Source organism: Oryctolagus cuniculus, chromosome 11, assembly GCF_964237555.1.
Source record: "Oryctolagus cuniculus chromosome 11, mOryCun1.1, whole genome shotgun sequence".
Taxonomy (NCBI): Eukaryota; Metazoa; Chordata; class Mammalia; order Lagomorpha; family Leporidae; genus Oryctolagus; species Oryctolagus cuniculus.
In genome coordinates this window covers 23,720,488-23,734,347 of record NC_091442.1, presented here as the reverse complement: position 1 = coordinate 23,734,347, position 13,860 = coordinate 23,720,488, and the positions used below count along the sequence as shown (strand labels likewise).

Genomic DNA, 13,860 nt, shown 5'->3' with positions numbered 1-13,860 from the left:
GGAGAGAAATAAAAAATGTGATATCTCGCAGGGACTAGGAGAAGAAAGCTTTATCACTGGAGGGTCTGCAGTAGTATTGACTGCTACTGGGAGCTCAAACATTGTTAGTAAAAGGGCGCAGTCTTATCTATGGTGTGATCTATACCCCAGACACCATCCTAGGGTCTAGCTGCCCCACCCTTGCTGGAAGCCAGGTGGCCACATGGCCCGACCACCCCCATTCCAATGCGATTTGCTGCTCCTACTTAGCTGCCCGCCCCCCACCCTGGCAAAGTTTTAAGAGGACCTGCTCCTGAACATGTAGCTCTTTTTCCCTCCGTCTCCTGATCTCTCTTTCTCTCTGCCTCTGTCTGTCTGTCTGTCTCTCTCTCTCTTTTTTTTTTTTTTTTTTTTTTTTTTTTTTTTTTTTTTTTGACAGGCAGAGTGGACAGTGAGAGAGAGAGACAGAGAGAAAGGTCTTCCTTTGCTGTTGGTTCACCCTCCAATGGCCGCCATGGCTGGAGCGCTGCAGCCGGCGCACCGCGCTGATCCGATGGCAGGAGCCAGGTGCTTCTCCAAGTCTCCCATGGGGTGCAGGGCCCAAGCACTTGGGCCATCCTCCACTGCACTCCCTGGCCACAGCAGAGAGCTGGCCTGGAAGAGGGGCAACCGGGACAGAATCCGGCGCCCGGACCAGGACTAGAACCCGGTGTGCCGGCGCCGCAAGGCGGAGGATTAGCCTAGTGAGCCGCGGCGCCGGCCTTTCTCTCTCTCTCTCTCTCTTGATCTCTCTTTTATACTCTCCTCCTCCCTCTTCTTCCTACTCTGCCCCTTCCCTCTGGTCTGTTAGGTTTCCCCCAATAAATCCTTTCCTTACTCCCGTGTTTGGTGTGCTTTGTGGTGGCCTTACAAACGTGGTATGCACAGCGCTAATTACAGAAAACTCACTAGTGAGAACGTTGCAGTGCGTTGGCACTGTGTGTAGTGCTTTACGCACATTCACCCATTTAATCTTCCTAGTAAGCCTGTGGAGTAGGCACCATTATTATGCCCATTCTCTACTTGAGGAATTGAGTCTCAGATAAATTAAGTAACTTGCCCAAGGCTACACAGCAAGTGGAGAACCTGGGTCCCCTGCAGTTGGCCTCCACAACAGGCTCTTAGCCTGGACACCCAATGCATTTGGAAGCCTGACTTTGATAAGAGCAGTTTCCGTGGAAAGGAGGAGACAAGTTAGATTGGAATGAATTTGGGGGAGAGAAGCATTTAGCCCACGGGATATCACATGGATTAAGATACCTGTGTCCCACACTGAAATGCCTAGGTTCAATATCTGGCTCCAGCTCCTGACTCCAGCTTCCTGTTAGGCAGACCCTGGGAGACAGTAGTGATGGTTCTAGTTAAGTTCCTGCCCCCTATATTGGAAAGCTGGGTGGAGTTCCCAGTTCCTGGCTTTGGCCCAGCCCAGCCCTGGCTGCCGTGGGCATGTGTGTAGTGAACCAGCAGTTGGGAGCTTTCTCTCTTTCTGAAATGAATCTTATGCTTTGTTTCTTTAGAGGGTGAACTGGGAGTGGGAAAGTGGAGACACTGAATTGTGTCCCTTCCCTGAAGTTTGCCTGTGAAAGGGAAAAGAGGGTGTAAGCAGAGGGGAACGTGGGGTCAAAGCAGAGCTGCAGCTGAGGGTGACAGGGATGAGAACCCGAGACTCAGAGCATCGTGGAAGGTGTGATTTTCGGTAGGATGAGAGAGTTCTTCAGTGCAGATAGGCAGTTGCTGGAGTTCTCTTGACTTTTTTGTTTCTTTTGTCTTAAAGGTGTGTATTTTGCCAAATAATTCCTTGAACTATGAGGGAACAAGGACATAAGCCTCAGCCATTCTTGCTCTTTGCCCAAAAAATAAACATTGGAATGCATTCCTTACCCTTGAATCTCAGTTGCGTCTCACACTCTGTTGCCTTCCTCCCCACCCTGCATTCTTTTCCAGGTTCCCGAGGCCCCGCCCAGTTCCAGGAATTCCCCTCTGTCTCCAGCCCCCCTACCTCCAGCCCCATCCCTAGCCCTCCTAAAGTAAAAAAAGGCCCAGCCATCAATGTGCACACGGGCAGTTGGTCAGCCACCTCTACGAATTTTTTTTCTCTGAATAAATTCGGTCTGGCTCTAAATTCATCCTCTCTATTCTGCGCCTCTTTTCCTAACATTTTGGTGCCCCTGTGAGGAGGCACCAATCTGCAACTCTTTTCCTAACAAACTATGTCCTTTTTAAAAAAAAAAAGATTTATTTATGTATGTATTTGAAAGGCCCTGGGGCAAGCGCTGTGGCATAGCTGGTAAAGCCGCACCTGCAGTGCTGGCATCCCATATGGGTGCTGGTTCAAGTCCTGGCTGCTCCACTTCCCATCCAGCTCTCTGCTATGGCCTGGGAAAGCAGTAGAAGATGGCCCAAGGCCTTGGACCCCTGCACCCACATGGGAGACCCGGAAGAAGCTCCTGGCTCCTGGCTTCAGATCAACGAAGCTCCAGCTGTTGCAGTCAACTGGGGAGTGAACCAGCGGTTGGAAGACCTCTCTCTCTCTCTCTCTCTCTCTCTGCTTCTCCTCTCTCTATGTAACTCTGACTTTCAAAGTAAATAAATAAATCTTTAAAAAAAAAAAAGAAAGAAAAGAAAGGCCCATCCTCTCCCCAAATAGCTGTAACAGCCAGAGCTGGGCCAAGCCAAAGACTGGAGCACTGAACTCCATCTGAAGTAGGCAGGCATACAGGTTAAAATTGATTGGATTTGAGAACTGGAAGACCACGCCTTCACCACGCCCCTGTGTGACCTTGTGCCCCTACCTGATGCTTTTGCCACACCCCTGTGTAGCCTCATTCCCCTACCTGGCCATACCTGGGTGCCCACCAGCCAATCAGGTTAATTAACCACTCCCCTTTGGAAGTGGGTTAAAAGCCGGGCCACAGTGTGGCTTGGCCTGCTCTTTTTCCCTGGCCTCTTGCTAGGAAGGGGTTTGCTGTATCCCCGAAGACCATGCGCTCTAGGCTTCCTGGCCTAGATGCTCTTCCACGTGGCTGGTTCCTGGTGCTCGGTATGAATCCCCATTCACTTCTCTCTCTTAAATAAAGCTCTCACTCCCTATGCATCTTTCTCACTAAATAAAAGCTTAAAACGTACCATGCTGCCTCATTTATCTGTGCTGGTATTTAGAATTCTTCTCTAAATATTAGACAAGAACCCTCTTGGGCTTATTAATGTCGGGGATTTAGTAATAAGCCCGTGGTGAGATTGTGTGGCACCCCAAATTCCGGTAGTACATGTGGCACCCCGGATAGCATTTCTAGGGAACTTTAAGGAGCCACATTTTAGTGTAAAATTTTAGGGGGGTCTTCTCTGATTTCACATCCTGGTCTCCCTCATGGGTGAAGGGCCCAAGTACTTTGGCCATCATCTGCTACCTTCCCTGGTGCATCAACAGGACGCTGGATTGGAAGTGGAGCAGCCCAGACTCAAACTGGCACCCGATATGGGATGCCGGCCTCAGGAGCAGCTGCTGAATCCGCTGAGACACAGTGCCAGCTGGAGGTGGGAAGACATTCATGAGAAAGGTTGTCTCTGTAGGACTGCGAGCCACTGGGGTTCATGAACTTGAATCTAAAGTGAAACAAAACCAAGATGTATGGTTTTCTCCAGCTGTGTTCATCGTGGCTAGCAGAGAAGGCAGGAAAGTTCTTGGACTCATCCCGACAGTGGGATGGCATTGATGAGTGGTAGGACCGGGAATCCAGGGAGGCACCAGGCATCAGGCCCAGTGGCTTCGCCGTCTCAGTAGGATCAGGATGGGAGGGAAGAGATGGGAAAGGAAGGCGAATGTTCAGAGTTGTTATTGTTTTTGACTTGGCATCCTGGGAAACCACAGTCCTTGGCGAGTGAAGAAACTGAGGAAGGTTCTGATGTTGAACCAATTATCCTAGAAGGGGTGTCAGCGCTGTGGCACAGTGGGTTAACACCCTGGCCTGAAGCGCCAGCTTCCCATATGGGCGCTGGTTGAAGACCCTGCTGCTCCACTTCCCATCCAGCTCTCTGCAAGTCTTTGGGCCCCTGCACCCATGTGGGAGACCTGGAAGAAGCTCCTGGCTTCTGGCTTTGGATCGGCGCAGCTCTGGCCATTGCAGCCAATTGAGGAGTGAACCAGTGGATGGAAGACAAACAAGGAGTAGACAAACAAGGCAATCAGTTCTTTTACAGAATAGAAAACACAGAGCAGAGGAAGTTTCCGTAGTGACCTCGGGGTGAGGCTGTGATTTGAGGTTAGCTCTGCCCAACCCCAGAACCTAGGTCAAACCACTGTTCTCCCATTGAGTCAGCGAGTGCTGCCTCTGGGGCTGTGGCTTTTGTCTTGTGTCCCTTCTACAGAGCTGGTCTCTTGTAGAGCTCCTCATGTCAGCCCCAGCCACTTGCCCCATCTTTTCTGAATCCTGCTTTCTGCCCACTCTAATGGACATTTTCTCCTCACCTTCAGCTGCCTTCATCTCCAGAACTTGTCCTATCTTAGTGGCCAAATCTACAGCTGCAGATTCTGCTGTCCATGGCATGGCCTGTCTGATAGGACTTCTTCTGACATGGCCTGTATGAGAAACAATAATGCTAATGAAAATAACATCTGCTTCTATAACCTTTATTAAGCATCTACTGTATGCCAGACTGGGCATATGCCCTCTCTCTCGTCTGATTGTCATCACAGGAGATTGACATCTCCTTATTATCTCCATTTGCAGGAGAGAATACTAGGACTCAGTCATCCAAAACCACCCATCAGAGAAGTTGTGACACTGGATTCAATCCTGAATATTTCTGCCTCTCCCAGTCCTTGTCCTTTGCAAATTATGAAAATTAAGAGGATAGACTTTAAAGCATTTGTGCCAGCATAACATATTCTGATTAAAATAATTAACAGTTGGGGCCAGTGCCGTGGCCTAGCAGGTAAAGCTGCCTCCTGCAGCGCTGGCATCCAATATGGATGCTGCCTGTTCAAGTCCTGGCTGCTCCACTTCCGATCCAGCTCTCTACTATGGCCTTGGAAAACAGTGGAAGATGGCCCAAGTCCTTGGGCCCCTGCACCCACGTGGGAGACCAGGAGGAAGCACCTGGCTCCTGGCTTCGGATCGGCGCAGCACCGGCCATAGCGGCCATTTGGGGAGTGAACCAGTAGATAGAAGACCTCTCTCTCTTTCTCTGCCTCTGCCTCTCTGTGATTCTGCCTTTCAAATAAATAAATCTTTTTGAAAAAAATTAACAATTCTGTGGTTCCTCAATCCAATTTGTCAATGCAATTGACATTCCTAGTCAAGTCTCCTCTAATAATTCCCCAGAATTTCTGGAAATGTCTTACCTACATTCCACAACAAGCTCTCTCAGCTGCCACATGACCTTGTCATTGCTAACCCTGACTGAGCAGGTCCTTACTGTGTGCTCTGCACCCACGTGGGAGACCGGGAAGAAACTCCTGCGTCCTGTCTTCAGCCTTGCCCAGTCCTGGTTGTTGTAGCCATTTAAATGGAGAGTGAACCAGCAGTTAGAAGACCTCTTTCTCTCTGTCTCTACCTTTCTTTGTAACTCTGCCTTTCAAAAAAAATAAAAATAAATCTTTAAAAAAATTTTTTAAAAATTATTTCCTAGGACAATATCAAAAAATTTTTCTGTTTGCTTCTAGTACTTGTATAGTTTTGAGTATTACATTTATGTCGTTAGTCCACTTTAAGTTGATTTTTTTAATATGGTCTGAGATAAAGATCTAATTTTATTCTTCTGACCACAGATATACAGTTTTCCCAACTTCATTTATTAGAGACTGTTCTTTCCCCTTGCTGTGTTTTTGGCACCTTTTTCAAAAGTTAATTGGCTGAAAATGCATAGATATATTTCGGGGCTCTATATCTTGTTGCATTGGTCCTTGTGTCTTTTCTTTTTTTTTTTCTTTTTTTTTTTTTGAGATTATTTATTTGAAAGGCAGAGTTACAGACAGAAAGGGGTGAGACAAAGAAAGTTCTTCCATCTGCAACGGCCTGAGCTGGGCCTATCTGAAGCCAGGAGCTTCTTCCAGGTCTCCCACATGAAAGCAGGGGCCCAGACCTCTGCTGCTTTCCCAGGCACATTAGCAGGGAACTGGATTGGAAGTGGAGCTGCCGGGACTTGAACCATCACAGTGCCGGCCCTCATGTATCTTTTAATGCTGATACTTTGGTATTTTAATTATTGCAGTTTTGTAGTATATTTTGAAACCAGGAAGTGTGAAACCTCTGGCTTTGTTCTTTTTGCTCAAGATTGGTTTGGCCATGTGGGTTTGCTTGCGATTCCATCCAGAGGGCTGCAACAAAAATGCTTGTTTTCCCTTAAGGAAAGAACTTCAGATGTGAGACAGAGATCAGCAGCAAGCATGCTGGCAAAGCCTAATGCAAAGGCCAGGCGGTCTTCTCAGCAAAGAACAGACAGCCCCATCTGCATGCACACTGAGTTTTTGTGGGTATGGGTCCCCTGTGTCTCCTACCTACTCCCTCTTCTGGGTTGTTGCTGCTCTTGGAATTCTTAAAATCCTCCCGGGGCTTTATCAGCAGTGTTACTGGACCCTATAGCCCCCAGGTTGGAGCTGGGAAGATTCCCCTAAGATGCCCCAGGGAGCGCCTGGACTCACCTAACCGGTTATTAGGCGGGGGCAAGACTTATGTTGTGCACATGCTGGTCAGCTTCCAAGACATGCTTTCTTCCCTCATTCAACTGCACAAAATTCCCTTGTTCTCAGGCCCCTCTCTCACATCTAGGCTAATGCCTATCTTCTACCTAACAATTTTAGAATTTTTCTTTTTATCTCTGTGAAGCATGTCATTGGGAATTGTAGATCATTGAACTTGTAGATCACTTTGCTAATATGGCCATTTTAGCAATATTTAGTTTTCTAATCTGTGAACAGAGGATGACTTTCCATTAATTTGTGTCTTCTTCAATTTCTTTTATCAGTGCTTTTACGGTTTTGAGTAGTTTGGGTTTTTTGTTTATTTTAGTTAGAAAGGTAGAGTGACAGAGACAAGAAAAAAGATTTTTTAAATTTATTTGGGGGGGGCCAGTGCTGTGGCATAGCAGATAAAACTGCCTCCTGCAGTGCCGGCATTCTATGTGGGCTCTGGTTCGAGTCCTGGCTCCTCCAGTTCTAATCTAGCTCTACTGCTCTGGCCCGGGAAAGCAGTATAAGACGGCCCAAGTTTTTGGGCCCCTGCACCCGGATTGGTACAGCTCTGGCCATTGCAGCCAATTGGGGAGTGATGGAACAAAGACATAGCCTCAGCCATTCTTGCTTATTGCTCAAAAGAGAGATAAGCAATGGAATTTATTCCTTGCCCTTGAATCTCAATTGGGTCTCACACTCTATTGCCTTCATATTCCATCCCCCACAGCCACCTGAAAGACTAGTTGCTAGAACACTTGAAAGACCAGTTCCAGGGCCAGCACTGTGGCATAACGGGTAAAAGCTGCCGCCTGCAGTGCTGGCATCCCATATGGGCACCGGTTTGTATCCTGGCTTCTCTGCTTCAAACCAGCTCTCTGCTATGGCCTGGGAAAGCAGTAGAAGATGGCCCAGGTCCTTGGGCCCCTGCACCTGTGTGGGAGACCTGGAAGAAGCTCCTGGCTCCTGGCTTCGTATCATCACAGCTCTGGCCATGGCAGCCATCTGGGGAGTAAACCAGCTGGTGGGTGACCACTCTCTCTCTCTCTCTGTCTCTTTCTTTGTCTCTCCTTTTCTTGCTGTGTAACTCTGACTTTCAAGTAAATAAATAAATCTTAAAAAAAAAAAAAAAAAGACTGGGCTGGTGCTGCAGCTCAATTGGCTAATCCTCCGCCTGTGGTGCCGGCACCCCGGGTTCTAGTCCCGGTCGGGGTGCCGGATTCTGTCCCGGTTGCCCCTCTTCCAGGCCAGCTCTCTGCTCTGGCCTGGGAGTGCAGTGGAGGATGGCCCAAGTGCTTGGGCCCTGTACCCACATGGGAGACCAGGAGGAAGCACCTGGCTCCTGGCTTCGGATTGGCTCAGCGCACTGGCCACAGCACACTGGCCATAGAGGCCATTGGGGGGTGAACCAATGGAAAAGGAAGACCTTTCTCTCTGTCTCTCTCTCTCACACTGTCTAACCCTGCCTGCCTGTCAAAAAAAAAAAAAGACCAGATCCAGGAATTCCCCTCTGCCTGCTGCCCCCTACCCCTACCCCCATCCCTAGCCCTCCTAAAATATAAAAAGGCTCAACCCCTGGGGGTTGGGGCCTTTTGCCATGTGTTCCATCAATGTGCACATGGACAGTTGGTCAGCCACCTCTACAAATTTATTTTCTCTGAATAAATTCGGTCTCGCTGAATAAATTCATACACTGCCTCCTCTCTATTCTGTGCCTTTTTTCCTAACAGAGAGTGAACCAACGGATGGAAGGCCTCTCTCTTTCTGCCTCTCCTTCTCTCTTTGTGTAATTCTGACTTTCAAATAAATTAATTCATCTTTAAAAAATTTTATTTGGGGGCTGATGTTGTGGCATAACAGATTAAGCCTCCCCCTGCAACACTAGCATCCCATGTGGGTGCAAGTTTGAGTCCCGGTGGTGATTCAGCTCTGCCTGGGAAGGCAGCCAAAAACGGCCCAAATGTCCGGGCCCCTGCACCCACACGGGAGACCTAGAGGAAGCTCCTGGCTCCTGGCTTCGGCCTGGCCCAGCTCTGGCTGTTGCAGCCATTTGGGAAGAAGAACAGAAGACCTCTCTCTATTTCTTCTTTTCTCTCTCTGTAACTTTGACTTTCAAATAAAGAAATAAAGCTTTAAAAATAATTTATTTGAGGGGCCAGTGATGTGGAATAGTGGGTTTGGTTGCTGTACTGCCTGTGACACTGGCATCCCATGTGGACACCAGTTCTTGTCCCAGCTGCTCCACTTCCAATCCAGTTCCCTGCTAATGGCCTGAGAAAAGCAGGGGAAGATGGCCCAAGTGCTTGGGCTCCTGCCACTCATGTGGGAGATCCAGAAGGAGTTCCTGGCTCCTGGCTTTGACCTGGCCCAGCACTGCCATTACAGACATCCGGGTAGTGAACCAACAGATGGAAGATCTCTCTCTCTCTCTCCTTCTCACAGACTTTCAAAATACATAAATGCATATTTTTAAAAAATTTGAGAGGCAGAGAGGTAAAGACAGAGAGCGCCTGTCTACTGGCTCACTTCCCAAATGCCTGCAAGGGCTTGGTCTGGGCCAAATCAAAGCAGGGATCTGGAAACTCAATCTATATCTCCCACATGAATGGCTGGAATTATTTTTATTAAATTTAAATTATTTTATTAAATAATTATTTAATTATCTGAGCCATCCCTGTTGTTTCCCAGGATCTACATTAGCAGAAGCTGGAATCAGGAACTGGAGCCAGACATCAAACCTAGGCACTTCACTGTAGGACACGTATCCTCACTGGTGTCTTAATTGCTAGGCTAAATGCCTGCCAGGTTTTTTGTTTGTTTGTTTTTATTAACCATTTTCTTGACTGAAAAATGACATCCCATTGTGGTTTTAATTTGCATTCACTAAAGACTAATGATGTTGGGCAGCTTTTCATGTGCTTGTTAGCTGTTCCCATATCTTTGGTGAATTGTCTTTTCAAATTTTTGCTGATTTTTTTAACTGGGCTGTTTGTCTTCTTATGGAGTTTTAAGAATTCTTTGCGGCCGGCGCCGTGGCTCACTAGGCTAATCCTCCGCCTTGCGGCGCCGGCACACCGGGTTCTAGTCCCAGTCGGGGCGCCGGATTCTGTCCCGGTTGCCCCTCTTCCAGGCCAGCTCTCTGCTATGGCCCAAGTGCTTGGGCCCTGCACCCCATGGGAGACCAGAATAAGTACCTGGCTCCTGCCATTGGATGAGCGCGGTGCGCTGGCCGCAGCGCACTGGCCGCGGCGGCCATTGGAGGGTGAACTAACGGCAAAGGAAGACCTTTCTCTCTGTCTCTCTCACTGTCCACTCTACCTGTCAAAAAAAAAAAAAAAAAAAGAATTTTTTGCATATTGTGGATACAAGTCCCTTATCATATATTTTGCATATATTTTCTCCCAGTTTGTGGTTTGTCTCATTTTCGTTTTTTTTTTTTAATTTTACTTAGTTTTTTTAATGTGCTAAGTAAGCATCTTTCTAAGTTCTTTGAAATATATCTTTATTGCATTTAATTCCTGCAACAATGATATGAATTTTTTTTTTGACAGGCAGAGTTAGACAGTGAGAGAGAGAGAGACAGAGAGAAAGGTCTTCCTTTTCCAGTGGTTTACCCCCCAAATGGCTGCTACAGATGGCACAATGCGCTAATCCGAAGCCAGGATCCAGGTGCTTCCTCCTGGTCTCCCATGTGGGTGTAGGGCCCAAGGACCTGGGCCATCCTCCACTGCCTTCCCGGGCCACAGCAGAGAGCTGAACTGGAAGAGGAGCAACCAGGACAGAACCTGGCGCCCTGACTGGGACTAGAACCCGGGGTGCCGGCGCTGCAGGCAGAGGATTAGCCTAGTGAGCCGTGGCGCCGGCCCGATATGAAATTTTTTTTAAGATTTATTTTAGGGGCCAGCGCTGTGACGTAGTTGATAAAGCTGCTGCCTGCAGTGCTGGCATCTCATATTAGCGCCGGTTCGAGTCCCAGCTGTTCCTCTTCCAATCCAGCTCTCTGCTATGGCCTGGGATAGCAGTAGAAGGTGGCCCAAGTCCTTGGGCCCCTGTACCCATGTGGGTGTCAAACTGGTGCCCACATGGGATGCCAGCACCACAGGCAGCAACTCTACTTGCTACACCACAGCATCGGCCCACTAGCTCTGCTTTTGATCCCACTAATGCATACACTAGGAGGCAGCAGGTACTTGGGACCTCAAGTACTTGGGTCCCTGCCACATATGTGGATTGAGTTCTGGGCTCCTGGCTTCAGCCTAGCCCAGGCTCAGCTGCTGTGGGCATTTAGGTAGGTGAATCAGTGAATAGAAGATCTGTCTGGGTCTGTGTCTGGGTCTGTGTCTGGGTCTGTGTCTGTGTCTCTATCTGCCTTTGCCCTCCAAGTAAAAGGGGGAGCGGGGTGAGAGCAGAAGGAGATGAACACAATTAGCAGGGTTAGAAGCAGCTCTGTCTGAGGAGTCCCTGAGTCCCACCATCGCCCCTCTGAGTGCCGAGAGCTGCTTATGTCTACACTTAAAAATAATTTTACTTATTTAGTTATTTGAAAGGCAGAGAAACAGAGAGAAAAGAGATAGAATTTCATCCACTGGTTCACTCCCCAAACACTCTCAACAGCCAAGGCTGGGACAGGCCAGGAGCTCAGCCCTCAATCAGATCTCTTCTGTGAGTGGCAGGAACCTAAGTACTTGAACCATCTCCCACAACCTCAGGTGCATATTAGCAGAAAGGTAGAGTGGAGTTGGTTCTCAGACCCAAGCACTCCAGGATGGGATCTGGGCGTCCCAAGTGGCATTTTAACTGTTAGGCCGAATACCTGCCCTGGCTACTGATTTTTATACTTTTTTTTTTTTTAATTTCTACATTCAGTACGGGAAACATGAAGGACGCAGGGAAGCGCCAGGTCTGTTCCTTACGTTGATTCCAGAAGAGGCATTGAAAAGCAGCTGAGAGAAACAGATCTGGGTTCAAATCTCGGGGCTGTTTCTGGCATCGTCTGTGAGTTTTGGCACCCAACTCCTCTGAACTCTCTTCCTCTCCAAACATGGACTGCACTGTCTCTGACGTCCTTGGGTAGTCGTGGGGACAAATAAGAGCACATGTAGTTCAGAGCATACAGCAAGCGCTCAGTTTGTGTGTCCTTGGCTCTTCCCTTCACAGTTTACAGAGGGCCCTTGGAATGTCACTACAGAGGACATCCAGGACTGGGAGAGACAGCCTCTTCCCTGGGCGGGAGGGGATAGTAGTTTGGGGAGGGGGGCTATCTTACAGTTCCCTGCCGTGAGCTGGACAATAAAAGACATTTGACCTCAATTTCCAGATGTCCAAAGAGGCCCAGAGATGCAATCACACAGCATGTAAAGGGCAAGGAGGAACCAAATTAGGAGAAACGGTGGGACAAGGGCATCGCCAAAGGGATTCTTGGAAGTAAAAATCATGCCAGTTTGTGGCTCACAAGAACAGGTCAGAGATGGAGCTGTCTACAACAGGTCATTGCAAACTGAGCCCAGAAGACAGACTGCATTTTGCCTGCATATGATAATTTCGAGCATATTGAATGGTTGCAAGAACCATACAGTGCACACCCATCTGCCTGGATTCTACAGTTGTTGGCTCTTGCTTTGCCCCATATTTTCTGATTCATCTGCCACTCATCTTTTTTGTAGGTCGCTACTTCTACACACTTCAGGATACCCATCATTAACTAGGGCTCAACTTTCGTTTTTGGTGTTAAATAAAATGTAGAGGAGGCCATTGGTTTGGACAGAGCTTCTACACTAGGTCCCAACCCAACCAAAATGGAGTTGGTCATGTTCAAGTTCCACATCACCAAGCCTGAACCCAGTTCTTTATCTGACCTTGGGAGAAATCAGGAGATTGAGATAATAGCTAAACCTCCAAAGAAGTCAGTTTTAGCTGACATGATAAGAAAGCTCACTCTGCTTTCATCCTTAGGAGCAAAGTAACTGAAACAACCAATCTGCTTTTTCAGTCCCTCTATGTCTTCAAACTCCTCTGCTCAGCTCATCAGAGCACTGATTCTGTTATGTATTGCCTGATTCTAGAATTGCAAATAAAAGGCAATTAAGATCTTTGAACTAAATTTGTTGTAATTTTGTCTTTTGGCAGTTGTTTTTCCTTATTTTTTGAAGTTAAATTTACATATAGTGATGTGCATGGATCTCTTACTACTTGCTGAGTTTTGCCAAATGCACACAGCCGTGTAATCCAAGTAAGACATTGAAGGAACAATTTTAATGCTCCAGAAAATTCCTTGTGCTCCTTTCCAATCAATCCCTTCCCTCCTGAAGCAATCACTATTATGATTTTTACCATTAGTTAAATATTTCCTGTTCTAGCATATCATACAAATAAAATGCTGTGATGTGAACTCTTGTTGTTTTTTTTTTTTTTTTCCCCCAGCATGACATGTAAGACTTAGCTATTCCATTTTATCTGAGAATATAGGAGATGACACACACAGTCTCTCCTCCGGTCTCACAACAGAAAATACTTCTGTGATTTCAGATGCGTGGAGCTCCTCCCGCCCTGCCCTCACCACCAGGAAGCCAGGAAGCCAGCAGCAGCAGCAGCAGTCACCAGCTGGGTGACCTTCAGTTCAACGCTGGTGCTATCTCTACCAGGAGGCGGGTCAGATTTCCCTGGTTGTGGCAGGGCCCCGTCCTAAGACACTACCCCCTCTTCAGAGCCATTCCCAAGTCCAGGCCGCTGAGATTTCAGACCATCTGGGTATAATAGGGGTTCCCATGACCCTCTCCTTGGGGTGGATTAATTTGCTAGAGTGACTCACATAACTCAGGGAAGCACTTTGGTTTCCTGGTTTATTACGATGAGGAGAAGCAAAGGATGGGGATGGGAAGAGGGGCTTGCATGCTCTCTCCAGGTGCTGTCCCTTCTAGCAACCTCTGTATGGGCTAGGCAGGCAGCTAGTTTAGGATCTGCTGAGCTGGAGGGATCTGCAAGCAACAACCCTGCTCCCCCAGCCACATGTGCAATTCTGTTCTCCTGTCAATCAAAATGCCCCCTTTTTCTGGGATGCACTGCTTCATGCAGAATCTGGGGGAAGACACCATGGAAATATGGATATTAACCTGCATGTGGGATTTATGGAGGTACCATAAAACTTCCAGGTGACTTCATGCTTGTGGAGGCACCAA

At 47.9% G+C, this 13,860-nt stretch overlaps 1 long non-coding RNA gene across 3 annotated transcripts in view; it reads left to right on the top strand.

Moving 5' to 3' along the window:
- The window catches only part of LOC103348190 (uncharacterized), a 56,388-nt gene extending 43,331 nt beyond the window's left edge, over window positions 1-13,057 (top strand). For 2 of the 3 annotated variants that reach the window (XR_007919648.2, XR_007919647.2), the window contains exons 2-3: window positions 4,746-7,709; window positions 11,552-13,057. This is a non-coding gene — a long non-coding RNA (uncharacterized lncRNA). The remainder of the gene's footprint in view (window positions 1-4,745; window positions 7,710-11,551) is intronic. The other variant, XR_011379944.1, reaches the window with a different exon arrangement.
- The last annotated feature ends 803 nt before the right edge of the window (window positions 13,058-13,860 follow it).